Source organism: Pezoporus flaviventris, unplaced genomic scaffold (assembly GCF_033815535.1).
Source record: "Pezoporus flaviventris isolate CSIRO_AGI_PZ_B2104156 unplaced genomic scaffold, CSIRO_AGI_Pfla_v1 ptg000191l, whole genome shotgun sequence".
In the NCBI taxonomy this organism is placed as follows: Eukaryota; Metazoa; Chordata; class Aves; order Psittaciformes; family Psittacidae; genus Pezoporus; species Pezoporus flaviventris.
The window spans coordinates 116,678-130,179 of record NW_026892739.1 but is presented as its reverse complement, the minus strand read 5'-3'; positions in this window follow the sequence as shown (position 1 = coordinate 130,179).

The window sequence follows — 13,502 nt, the reverse complement described above, 5'->3', positions numbered from 1 at the left end:
TTCCCCTATCTGGTTTGGTGCTAGAGGAGACATGGCAGTGGAGTTCTGGAGATGTGATGCACGGAGAGACTCCACAACTCGTTAAAGCTGTAAAGTAGGGATGCTTCATTCAGCGCTGAGGTGCATGGGGGATTGCTCCTCCAAAAGCACACACAGCAGATGCTCATACCACCTTAACTGGTTCGTTAACACCACGCACATTAACAATCCTCCTGTCCTCCTACTTACCAGTTAAACTGCAGCCCATCCTGGACACCTGCCATTCCCAGGTACTACTTATCCTTGCGTCCTGTTCTTCTAGCCTGTTTTTCTTTATGTCAGCTATAACGGTTTATCTTGTACAAGAACTCTTAGTATGCTCTCCAGCTGTACTCTATTTTTTTTTCTATGTATCATGCACCTCAGTAATTTTTCCATTGCTGTTGTTACAAAGCCATCAAACTCAACATCACTTAGAACTGATTCTAAAGGTTTATATATTCCATTTTGCAATTTTGTGCCCCCCCTTTGTCTCAACAGCACCATTTGTTCCCTTGGGTGCTGTCTAACGGCACCAGTTGATGTATGCAAGCCAGCGGTCAGAAGCGTTTGAAGGCACGAATTCACTGCTTCCCCCCCAGGAGTGCTTGCAGCAATGGGACAGGGCAAGCTTTGCTGGGTGGCACCCAAGGGCTGCTTTCATGGGTGACTTGCCTCATGCCATGGAAGGGGTGCAGGGAGGAGGCTGCCTGCTGTCTGTGTGAGGGGAGCTCCTGCACACACGGAAAGAGTTGTGGAAACCTGGCGAACACTGCTGGGCATCCCCTGGGTATTTTGTGCTAGGAGAGGCTGGGCACCCCGGAAACACAAGGGAGAGGAAGGAGGCATGGAGGGTTGTGGGGAATGCTGCACAAGAAGCTGCGCCAGTAGACCTGGATGAGAGCCCGGACATCTGGACTCTTACCAGCCACAAACCTTGGGAGAAGTGAATGGGACAAGTCGGGAAGAACTGGAGAAAGAACACCGGGTGGAACCGAAGGAAGAGCATCAAGATAATTTCTGAGGACTGTAAATTTGGAAACAGGAGGATGCTTAAGACAAGATAAAGAATGTGTAGTCAAGGGGAAGTGGAAGTGAGATTGTAACGAGTAGTGATAGCAAAGAGCTATGTTTAGAAATAATTACTCAAGCAAAGGCGAGTGGACAGTAATGTGATTGGCTGAAAGAGTGCGTGATCAATAAGATTGTTTTGTGATGGAAAAGCACCAAAGGAACTAAGCGCTACTAACCGCTAGGCAGAATACTGTAAAAGCCTGTAAGCTCACTCAATAAGGGATTTCGTTTGCAGCCAGAAACAGAGTCTGTGCCTTCCATCCTCACAGAGGGTGACTCCATTAGTGAGGAGAGAGGGGTATGCGTATCGCAAGGCAAATAGAACACTGGGGTGAAGGTGCAGGTTAACTGCAGGCTTAATGTACAGTATGTGGGGCAAAGCTTTGTGGAATACCCGTGTTGTGGCAGGGTACGAGTCACAGGCACTGTCACAGCTGTATAGGCATTTATAGCCTTTCATACTAAACATCTGTAACGGTGTTGAGTGGTATGGTAGGGGTTTACTCTGCCTGTGTGAGCTTGGGAAATGCATTGGTTCCTTAATTCTCCCCCTCCCACTAAGGAAGATCTAAACTACTTCTGCTCTTAGGAAGGGAATAAGGAAGTGGGTGTATAATGGCATTGCTTTGCTTACTGTACCCAGCACTGTACTTCCATCATTTCTTGCAGTTATTGGCTGTTAGTATGTTATAATATAAATACTTATCAAATACAATAGCACCCCAACTCAGAACAATGGAAATCAGCATCTCCTGGAGGAGGACTGAGGTAGGGTGCCGCATTATCTTGGGATTTCCATGAATATTTCCATTTAATTCCTGAAATCTCTAAATAGCTACTGAACAGCTCCAGACACAAGGAAGTCCAGGAGCAGAATCTGCTCTTCTGCTCATCGTTATTTCAGCAGGGCAAAGATCTGTATAAATGAGTGCTTAAGGAATGTCTGAACTAGGGAGGCTTGTCCTGCTGAGAGATGCTGACCCAACTCTTTTTAAGTCAAGTTTCCAAGGGCAGAGGGGATAACTGCTCAGCAGGGAGGCTGAGGATGCTGGGAAGGCTTGTCCTGTTTTGCCCCTTTTTTTCTAACTCTCCCCTCATCCTGTGATCCATCACACAGATTTAGGACAAATCCTGGTCCTCAAAGCAAGCAAAAGGAACAGCTTTTCTGGCTTCGGCTCTCTGTGACTTCTTGGCCTGCAGTAATAGAGTCTGGCTGGTGTTGTGACCTTGTGTGGGGCGCTTGAGAAGCTTTCTGATGTTGATGGTTTGTGGATCAATTGTTCTTGTAGCAGTGTTTTGGCAGAGGCAGCAGTTTTGGAGGAATGCAGTGGTGTTCGCGTAACTTGCTCACTGGTGTTCACACCAAGTGGAGCTCTGTCGGCATCCCCAGACCTGACACCGAAGTTCCTGCTGCTGCTTGGAGCCCGTGAGCAGTGGTGGGGATCTGCTGCATTCATGAGCTCGGCTGTATTCGGTTCATCTTGCATCTACTACAAACATCTGCACCAGAATCCAAACCAGAAATGCTAAACTTCAGTTCAGGGACCTTCAGGGTTCATGGAATGAACCACAGCCTCAACCATCGCAAGAGCTCCTGCTGTTTAACTTGCTGAATCTGAATTCCCAACAGCATCTTCTCCATTGTCTTGCTCCCATGTTCTTCCATAGCATATCCCCTTAGAGCTGGACAGAGCTATTCCCCTGAACCCCTTTCCTTTTCCAAGGAGAAGTTATACTAGAATGGAGTTTGACATCCACCCTCTGTGTTCACTAGGACTCTGCTGGGACCTTCCTCTCTGTTGAACCCATCGTTCATCCATCAAAAAGGATTACTTCTCCCTTTTACATTGCTCTCTGCCTGATTTTCTTTCTTTCATTATCTTTTCAAGCACTGAGGAGCCCCATCCTCTTCTGCTCAAGCCACAAGATGATAAAGTTGTTTTTCCCTCTGGCTCTTTTCAATGCATCATTTAGCAGACCTCCTCTAACATGTTCTGAAAAGCCTCTCTTATCCCAGGTGGAGGGCGGGAAGGAGGAACTGTAGGCTGGTGGGACTATGGAGTTGAAATCCATCTAGGTTTAAATAGCTCAAGGTCAGCTCAGGATGGAAACACAACAGCGGATTTCTGGAGACTTCATTCAATGAATTGTTGATTGGAAAAGCTCTTTCAGATCCCCGTGGAGCAGAATCTGGAGGAAATGTGTTTTCCAAAAGGAGGACAGCAGGTTAGTTGTTAATGATTTCAGTAAAGCAAGAGAAGGCACGTTAGGAGGTTGGCCATAAGGGTAAAAAAAGGAGGCTGGTGTATTGCTCATTAGTGGTTTGCTAAAATTAACTCCATTACCATGTTTGCTTTCAGTGCAAACCTTCCATTTAATTGCAATTACCACTGAACTGCAGAGAGGGGACCCTGCTTCGTGCTACAGGTTGCCAGGAGCAGGAGAGAACCCAGAGCTGAGGTGTGGGAACTGTCTCTGGGGTACAGCTGGGCCTGTTCAGCCTGGGTTTGCTATGGGAGGAAAGTGGGGATTTACCCTTGTTCCTTTCCAAAGGTGTCACATGTATGAGCTCACCAGTATGAGCAGGAAGCTTGAATAAAACCAGAGGACCTGGTCCAAAGGGTGCTGAAATCACTGCCAGCTGTGCCATAGCTTTCTTTCAGCCTTGGGTTAAGCCCAAACCCCTGAAAATGTACTTTCTGTGAGGAAAAAAAGTAGTTTGAGGTTTTTTTGTACCTTTCTCCTCTCTGTATTCTGGCATTTCCTTTGATGTTCCTTTTCTCTTTCGCAAGCTATTGATGCCCATCTTGTCTTTTATTTACTGCCAGTTCTCTCATTATGTCAGGAATCCTATATTGAAATGCTGTTGTGTTTTCTGCACACACCAGTCTGGTTTCTGCATTTCCAACCTTTAAAAAGAAAAGGCTTTGGTGCTCTCTGTGAAGGTGGCTGCCAGTTGGCTAGTGAGTATTTGAGTTTATAATGCAGAATGGAAAGAGAGAATGACTGGAATGCTTTCCCAGCACTGGGAGGTGCTTTGCTTTCATCATACAGATATGATGTCTGTTCAGAAAATGAGGACAGGGACAGTTCTGGCTAAAGACACCAGGATATATTGGGCAGCTTCTTTCTTTCCAGTGAGATCCATAAGGATTTCAGGCATCTATTCACAGCATGAGGGCAGGGAGGAAGTTAGCCCTGTGCTCTTCAGGGCTTCTCTGAAACCTCTGAGGAGGTCTGCTGCTCCTTTGGGCAAGTTCAGAAGAGAGAAGGGCATAGATTGAAACCTTTGGCTTCATGGTGTGAGGTTACTGCTGTTCCTTCAGCCTTCAAGTAAGTCGGTCAGAGGTAAGTGTAGGTCCATGTGGTGGCAGCTTTTTCTGGTAACGGGAGCCACATTGGGAAGGGAAGGCTGCAAGTGGCAAAGGGAATGGAAGGAAACAAAAAGAAAAGGCGATGACAGTTCTCTGATGGAAGTAGGTCATTGTTTAATGCTGTGGCCAGTCTCTTTGCACTCCTGAGGAACAGTTTTAGCTCGAGATGGAGATGGCACTGCGAACTGAAGGGAGATGTTCTCTGAAGGCAGTTATCGACCAGCAATAGAATTCTAAGTGTTTGGGAAATGCAGCAGTTCAGTCCTGTGTTTTTTATTCCTGTACTTTGCTCACTGACCCTGCAATGGCGCTGAGAAATAGGAGTGGATGGTATTGAGGAAGAAAATGGAAGATGGCTGTCAAACAAATAAATCAAATGAAGTTGCTGAGCCCATTTTAATTACAGCTCAGGGTGAAGCAGTTACCTCGTTCTTGTGGATGGTTCCAAAGCTTTGCTTCTCACTTTATGTCCATGTTCTGCGTCTGTGGATCTGATGCAGATAATATGATACAAATATGAGGCTACTTCTGGTAACATACTCTGTAATCAGCAGAACTGCCTGCCAAATTATGCTGCTTCTCCTCCCGATTAGTGCTAACACGTAGGGTAGTCATAAATATAACATGAATTGAGGGATTTTGATTACCTGATTGTAGAGGAATGTGCTCAGGGAGAGTGGAGCTAGGAGAGCATTAGAAATGCCTTGCCAGATCTCTGCCATAGATTCAGAGGGGCGTTGATCAATTGGACTAGCTCACTAGGTAGAAAAACTAAGGAATGGGGCAAGAGGGAATGACCATGAGTCTTCTTTGCTTAACCAGGGGTGGAAAGATCAGTGTAAAGATACTGTGGTTTTAGCTCTAACCTTGTCAGACCACAGATACCCATTTTCAGCTATGAAAGCTCAGCTTGTCCGCTTGTGCCCTGAGAACACTGAGCATGTTACCCCATGCTCTGCAAGTGAGCCACAAGTGGGCTTCAAAACCAGAGTGTTGTGACGAGTGGGTAAGCGGGAGAGGTACAGGCAGGGAACAGAAAGCTGCCGTTAGAGAGGGGTGAAGGAGCTTGCTGAGCAGCTTTTTCCTAACTGTGCAACAGGTTCACATTGCTGCCCATTGCTTTCCCTAGTGAAAACAGGTAATAAATGGAGCTGTATAAGTAATGAGTGTTTCTATTCAGCAATGTGCTGAAAAGCAAAAAGCACACTTTGAGGGAAAAAGCATTTGTTACTTTCACTGGGGGCGGAGGGAAAATGAAGAAGGAAATATGTGTTTCAGGTTGAACGAAACATCGATTTGCTCTGGTGGAGGGGGGTGAGGTTATCCATTCTATTAAAGTTTGGCATATTTGTAAAAGAAAAGATCTTGGTGATGAAAAAGGGTTAGTTTAAAAAAGAAAAATGCTAGAAATATGGTTCGGATTTTCTTATTTGTTTTCTTTAGTTGAACGAATGTATAAATCTGTGTCACGTGTGTCGGTCCCCCTGCATGTGCCTGGTATGAAAGTCTTTACTAAAATCACCTCCTCTTGTCTGTTAAGCAGGTTTTCTCCAAGGAGCAGTGGTTATTTAGTGCCAACAGAGGTTATTTAGTTAATTCCTCTGTGTGTGCAAAGGGAAGAGGCTCCGATGTTTGAGAGCCACAGACTCAGCCAGAACAAACAATATCCATCCCCGCTGCGCTTATCCCTGTGAGACCTGATAGCTGCTGGAGCTGACAATAGCTGTATGGTTATTAATGCTGAAGGAGACTCTGTTACGTTGATATGCAGGTTCAGATACCACTTATTTTCTGTGCTTTCTGGATGCTGCTGTTGAAGGACAAGCAGCTTTTGAAGCAGATCAAGGTTAGATCCCCATACTCCACCCCCTCTTCCTTCTTTTATTTGCCTCGGTTCCGTGTTGGAGACACATTGTGGGTTGAGCAAATCTCTGGGTAATTCCTTCTCAGCTGGGGAAGAATAAGCAAGGGCTCCACGTGTGTCAGGAGCATGAGATTGGCTGGGAGATACCCTAGATTAGCTAAGACACTTGGAATTGTTTGCAGCAGCACTCAGACATCCAAGGAGAGAACAGGAAGCAAAGCACACCTCAGGTTTAAGTATTGACCCCATGCGGGTGATAAAACACAGGGTCCTGTATCAGAAGCAGGTAAGTGAGCTGTAAGTCCTGCGATCAATAGGAAGGGGAGAAGATGAAATCAGCTGCGTGAAGTTCAGTTGCATCCCTGTGCTTTTGCCTGTTCATATGGATGAGATGGAGCAGGGGATGGTGAGGGCAGCAGACTGCAGGCAGGATGGATGCAAATGCAAGAATACAGTGGAACGTTGTGTGTGTGTGTGTGTGTTCGTGTGTGTGTGCTCATGATTAGGTCTGGCAGTGCTCTGCATGAAGCCCAGCAGAGAGACAGGACATAGAAGGTCCAATTACCGTCAAAACCAGTGGAGAAAGAGTAAGGAGCTGTCAGCTGTTGAGGTAATATTGACTGTTCACTGGTCAGCATCTTGAGCTGGAGGAGACTCTAGCATTGCCAGGGTATGCTAACATTTTATGGCCTCTTAAACATATGAGGAGCTGAGACTGTCTTGGGATTCTCCATGCAGAGGAAGGAAAACGAGCTAGTTAGGGGAATGTAAGTAAGTTTGTCATTTGGAGCTGTCTGTAAATTTGCTACTACCTCATTTAATGGGAGGAGAGAGGATGAAGTAAGCAGAGGGTTTAAAATTAAAACAACAAAAGAAAGGAGTCACCTTTAATAAACACAGGTGAAAAGGGCAACAAAAAGCGACCGGCAGCTTCTTAGCTGTGCCTAACCTACAGCCAGATCCTCTCCGGCTCGGCTCAGCTCAACCAACAGGCTGCTGCTGCTCCTGCTGCTCATTCCCTGGGAGCTTTAGCTCTCTGAGTGTTACTGCAAATAAATATCTGCAGTCCAGAGCCAATTTTAAGAAAAACATGCAGTGACAAAGGTAAAATAATAGAAAGGAAGGAATGGGTCCTGGCAGAGAGAATTAATGGTCCTCCAGCCTGGTCTCCAGTGAGCTCTGAGCCCTGCTTTGTGAGACAGCAAGTGGAACCTGTGCAGAGCAGGAAGGGACTTGGGGAAGGATGGATATGTGTTGTGTGGGGATGATAGGACAGAAGGATGAATATAAGGAGTTAAATGCAGCTGGGGGAGTTGAACACGGTCAGCATTCAGAGAATGAAGGTGAACATTCAGGGAGAGAGTGAACTATGGAGGTTTCACATATGGGAAGTGAACATACAACTGTGGTCTGTAGGAATGGGTTGGGTGCGTTTTAGCTTTAGGGTTTTTAGTTTTTAGCCTGATGCAGTCTATGTCGTCGTGGAGATTAGTGCTGAAGGACAGCATCGGGTCAGAAAGGCGCTGGAAAGCAAAGAGCTGCTGTGTCAGGTGCTGGCTGAAAGAGGTTCTAAGACTCAAGCCTGGCATTCCCCACCTTTGTGGCTGGTTAAACAAATACCTCTGGTGGGGGTGACCAGTCAGCCAGCAGGAGAATGGGCAGGAGAGGGTGGTGTGCTGTGCTGAAGGCAACAGCAGAGGAGCTAATCCAGCCCCTCTGGTAGCCACTGGCTTTGATGTGGCTCTGAAATCAGCTCTCGCTGGGTCTCTGAAGCACGACATTGCTTCAGCAGTGCAAACTGCTGCTCCCTGCAGAAAATTAATAAGGAGACTTTGAATTTCGCCCTGCATCTGACCTAAGCAGCTAAATAGGTTACACTCAGGTTTAAGAATTGCCCCAGTTTTCCTTTTAATAGGCGATTTTTCTGCTTAATTTGCAGAACAAGCAGAAAAAGCCATTATGTAAAATTTATCAGCGACAATTGACTCTCATTAGAGACGGGAGCAGGAGGCTTTGTTGTGAGGGGGAAGGAGCCTCCACATTTCCACTTCCCAGTGTTCGTGCTGACCCATGCCCTGAGCAAACTCAGACACCGATCCATCAACATTTCTGTTCTCACAAGTGCCGTTCTCACCTTCCTTCAGTCTGGTTTTAGAAGTCCTTAAGCAGTCAGCAAGCAGTTCTGTTTGCAGCGCATGCTCCAGCTGAATGAAGTGCCTGCAGATGGCATTGCTATTATTACAGGGGGTGAGGAGGGAATTTTGCCATGTTGAGCAAGCTCAACTCCAGTAGAAATACTCCGTTTCAAGAGTGTCAGAGTGCAGTTGCGCGCAGAGCAACTTGCTGGGCGGACAAGTTGGACCATAGGTGTCCAGTTGTGCCTCATGGCCACATGGACTTGGGTCTGGAAACTCATTCCTTAGTCTAACACAAGGGCTCTGGCTGCTGAGACCCACAAGGCTGCCTTTTCTCCTCCTAGGTCCTGTGTTGGATATAGAAGACATAGAAGGAGCTGCTGTCCATTCCTGGAGACCAGAACACAGCGTGGTCTGAAATGGCTCATGTTTTCTTCATGCTGCAGCAGCGTTTTTTGGCTCCAGCTGAAGGCAGCTGTGACTTGTGCTGTGCAGGGGGACAGGTAAACTGTGATATACTTTCCTATGAGAGACATAAAGAAAGAGGAAATTATTACTGACATTGAAACATTCAGATGGGGATTTTTCCTTTCCCTTTCCCCATACAGTAAATGTTAATTATACATGAAGGTTCACTACAGCAGAAGGGATTATAATTAATTTATATTTGAACTATAATAGATTTCACTATGAGCTGCATTTCATTGCAACAAAGTGGATTATGACTGTTGTTTGCTGCCAGCAATTTACATAAACCAACCACAAAGCATTGCATCCATTAATCCTGCATTAAGGACAGCAGCAGGCAGAGAAAACTGTGGAAAAAAAGAAAACAAGTCTGCTTAACTTGTGAGCAGAGCCCTTGTGCTTGTGGCAGACCCTCTGCAACCTAACCTGAGAAATGCAAGCAGGGTTTTTCATTCTTGACCCGATGAAAAATCATTTACTTTCCACCTCTCTTCCCTTTTCTGACATTACCTGCCTAGCTTTACGGCATGGGAGTTTCTCTGCAGCAGGGGTTAGCTTACAAAGGTAGTCTGGAGCAACTCCCAAAGTCCCTGTCATAGTGTAAGTATTAAACCAACGATACCGGATGTTACATTAAAAGCATAGGATGGCGCATTGATAACTTTGAATTGGTGCTTTCTGATTTATTACTGCTAAAACACTAACCTCGCAGCTCACCCTCCTCCTCATCCTTTTGTGATGTCTCAGTGATGGCAAGTCTTGGGCCTTGTTTTTTTTGCCATCAAGCATACCCTGACACCTTACAGCCCTTCACTAGGGGGTGTATGAGACTCTGCTGATGCTTTCTGTTGCCCTGCATGCTGTCTCTGGCCATAGCATTATGAGCTGTAGTCCGCAGACAGGAGCTTCATCCCTGATGACCCAATCTTAGACTGTAGAAAAGGGCAGGATGGCTTGTCAGGGACTTCAACAAACAGCTCGACAGGAAAGGTCAGAGTCAGCCCTCCTCTGGCACTGATAAATATTTCCTCTCCTGCACTGCCAAGGTTTGGCCAAGCAAAGGGAAATGCAGCAGGAAGGGCCAGGGGAGGGAGAGCTGGGAACAAGCAGCACAAAGATTGCCAGTGTCCCAGCAAAGAGGATTTGGAGATGGGCTGAGGCTGTCTCTCAAAACAATGAAAACTCTTTCTAATGGCCAGGTGAGCGATTGACCTTTGTTGTTTACCTTCACAAAGTGCCTTGGGATACGTGTGGTTGTTAGAATCAGTACTCTGTAGGATTCCCACTTCTTTTCCTGCTTCTTTTGGAGGTGTTACAGGACACTTTGCTTGGGGAACACAGGGCGTGAATGCAGCTTCTGCCATCTTGGGACCTTGGTTGCCATCTCCTCAGGCCAAGGCACTCTGTCCTTGTTGGGCACCCAGTGCATGACTGGGAGCAAGGAGTTTCACTGCCTGCCATTGCTGTGCCAGTGTAGAAGCACATAGGTGTGTGGCTGATCTCGTGTGGCATGGCTGGGAGCAGCACTTCAGGTAGCCTGAGACATGAACCAGTATCAGGCTCTGGAGGTGCAAGTCACCTTCATCCAGAGGACTCAGATGATCGAGGGTGTTCCACGTCAGCACTTCTCTCTTCCACAGAGGGCTATTAAAAGCCATGCTGCTATTGCAGCTGGGGTCTGTGGATGCGGCACATCTGGATGCACTCGAGCTATCTTTATGCTGGAGAGCTTGGGCACCAACAAATCAGAACTGTAGCAGCAGAGCCCTCAGTAGAGTCAGCACAAGCCTGCCTTAGACCCTGGAAAATGAGCTGCTAGCTGAAGTGTTGCTGTCCTTAGCTCCTGAGCACTCCAATCTACCTAGATTAAGCAAGCCTGGGTGGCTGTTGTCTTGTGGCAGTGCTGAAGCACTATCTCCATTGGGCATTCTTTGCCCAATTTGCACTTGCTTTGCTTCCTGGCTATTTCATGGCTGTGCTGAAGGCACACTTGGCCACTTCAGTGATATCTGGTTGGCTTCCAAGAGCTTTCTTATGGAATTTATGCTTATACTCTAGCTGTAAAATTAACACTCTTTCATTACACAGGGTTTGCTGTTCAGGGGGACCCATCCAAAGGCTAGGAGGGGTTTTAATCCCAGCAGAGTGACACCTTGGCAGTAAAACAGTTTTGCTCCTGAGTTATTGTTGGAGGTGTTTGCTGAGAAAAGGAGAGAAGTCCCAAACAGGCTCCCTGGGCTCCACAGGAAGATGCAGGATGGGGTGTCCGAGTTTTGGAGCAGTACAGACCAACAGTGGTGCTAGTCCCTTCCCAGGTGATGCTGTGGGAAACAGGGGAACGGGGCTCTGGTGACAGCATTGCAATGCCTACGGCACTGAGGAGTAGGCACTGCAGGGAGTGGTGTGACACTGCAGGTATTACAGACCTGGCACCATCTCCTTCCCACACACCCCACAGTAGGACTTCGGTGTCGTGTCCCCAGAGAAACCACTTTTCCTGTGCTGCCTGAACATGTGCCTTGTCCTACAATGAAAACTGCTGCGGTCTGTGGTGGGGAGGCCCAGAAATTCCTCCTGTCCCACAATAGCAGGGTGAGTGGGGCGAGTCCTCTGCCCCCTTTACTTGCCTCTGACTCAGCCTCTCAGATAAGACCATCTCCAGAAAGCTCTCGGGGTGAAACTGTTCCACTTTGCTGCTGTTTGCAGTTGCCAGTCTCACAAATCCCTGCTCTGATGTCACCAGCAGTGGCCCCATTAATGTTATTTATAGTGTTTGTGCCGTGGGCTTTGCTTGTGCTCAAGGCTCTGTTGCTGGTCTGCAGGAAGGGAGGAGCAGCTCTTGGTGCTTGCAGTGACAAATCTTCCAGCCTGGAGAGTATTCCAGATCCTTCATGTCCCACCCGGGCTGCTGGCTCTATCCCACACTCCTGGATTTGCTCCAGCAACCTGAGCCATCCTGGGGCTTATTTTAGTTCTAGAGAACTTAGTTCTAAACATGCAGTAAGTCATGAGACCAAGCAAATCCGATAAAGATGCTCCAGGGGAAGGCAGTCTGCAAAAACAGATGCAAATGCAGCCAACCAGAAACCAGAAATATATTAGTGCTGAGAGAACAGGCAATTTCTCTCCTACCAGAGTTGCAGGATCAGTGTGTGTGACTTCAGGACAGCCAGGAGAAGAAAAGGAGAAGAGCCACGGTTGCTTCAAAGGCCATATCTGTCCCTGCGCTTCACCCATGAACCGCAGTTGATGGATGCACTGAAGGCATGTGCCAGTCTATGTGAGAAGGACCTTTGCTAACCTCAGGTGTTGCAAAAGCACGAGTCAGGCTTTTTATCTGATCCCACTAATCCTAAACATTAACAAGGGAAGATGAAGCAGCAGGCAGGGCTTCTGTATTTACCTTCACTTACCTTCGGTGTTTACCTGCAGAGGTTTAAATCTCTGGAGTTTGGGTCTTAAGTGTGCACTGGTGTCAGGGCAGAGGAGACAGACTTGGGCAGGTAACACATGTCTACAGAAGAGGCTGTTGTGTCTTTGAAAGCATCCCATAAACCGCTTGGCCTGAGGTCAGTCCTTGGGTGACAAATTTATTTACAGTGAACCTGTGCCCTGTTCTTTCTGCGTTTCACTTTTTCCTGCAATATTTCAGCTTGTGAGAAGCCACTCAATGTGTTAATGATCAGGAAATAATCACGTTCTCAACCCACGGCCAAGTAGCCTCCGTCTCCTGCCATCTGTAATAACAGCCTGCTGTATGAATGTCCCTCAGGAACCCCTGGGAGGCACAGAGCTCTACCCAAGGCACAGTTGCTCATCTGCTGCTGGAGGATTGAAGGCTCTTTCCCGTGTTTCAGTGCCAGGTTGGTGACTTTCCCAGTGACATCAGTCTCAGTTACCTGCAGCAGGCTCCTGTCCGACCTGGGCGCAGAGCTCTCCATCAGCACAAGGATCTGCATGGGCTGTGAGCATCCCGTGGTAGAGACTGATGGCAGGCAGCAAGAACCACAAGGCTGCAGAGTCTCGCAGCAGTTGCCATGCATGATGGAGGAGGCTGTCAATCAGCAGGCAGCAGCATCAGTGCTCTGTTAAATCAAATCTACCAGAGTGGCTGCCTATGCCTGTGAATTGCCACTGGGTATCAATTACAGTTTGCCAGATCACTCTCTAGCAGCCTTGCTCCACACTGCTGTTATTACATTGTCCATGCTGTGTGCCTTTTGTGGGTTTAAAGGCAATGTATGATATTGCCTCACAACCCAAGAGAAATCACGTTTTGAGGGATGCTATTCAGAGTGATTGGTCACAACCATTAGACCTAACACATGGCTTGTTCTGCCACCTAATTCATCTTTAGCTCTTCAAGAGACTGGCACTAAAGAAAGCACAATTACTGGGCTCGATCTGGCCGCTGCCGACTTAGAGCTGATGGCCTTTGTTAAGTGGTATGAACATAATGGCCTCCACTGGGCATTAATAGCTGGAAGACTTTGAACACAAGACCTTGGGCAATTTTTTGCAACCCTGTCAACTGTGAGCTGTGTGTCTTTGGGCAAGTCTTGTCTTCTC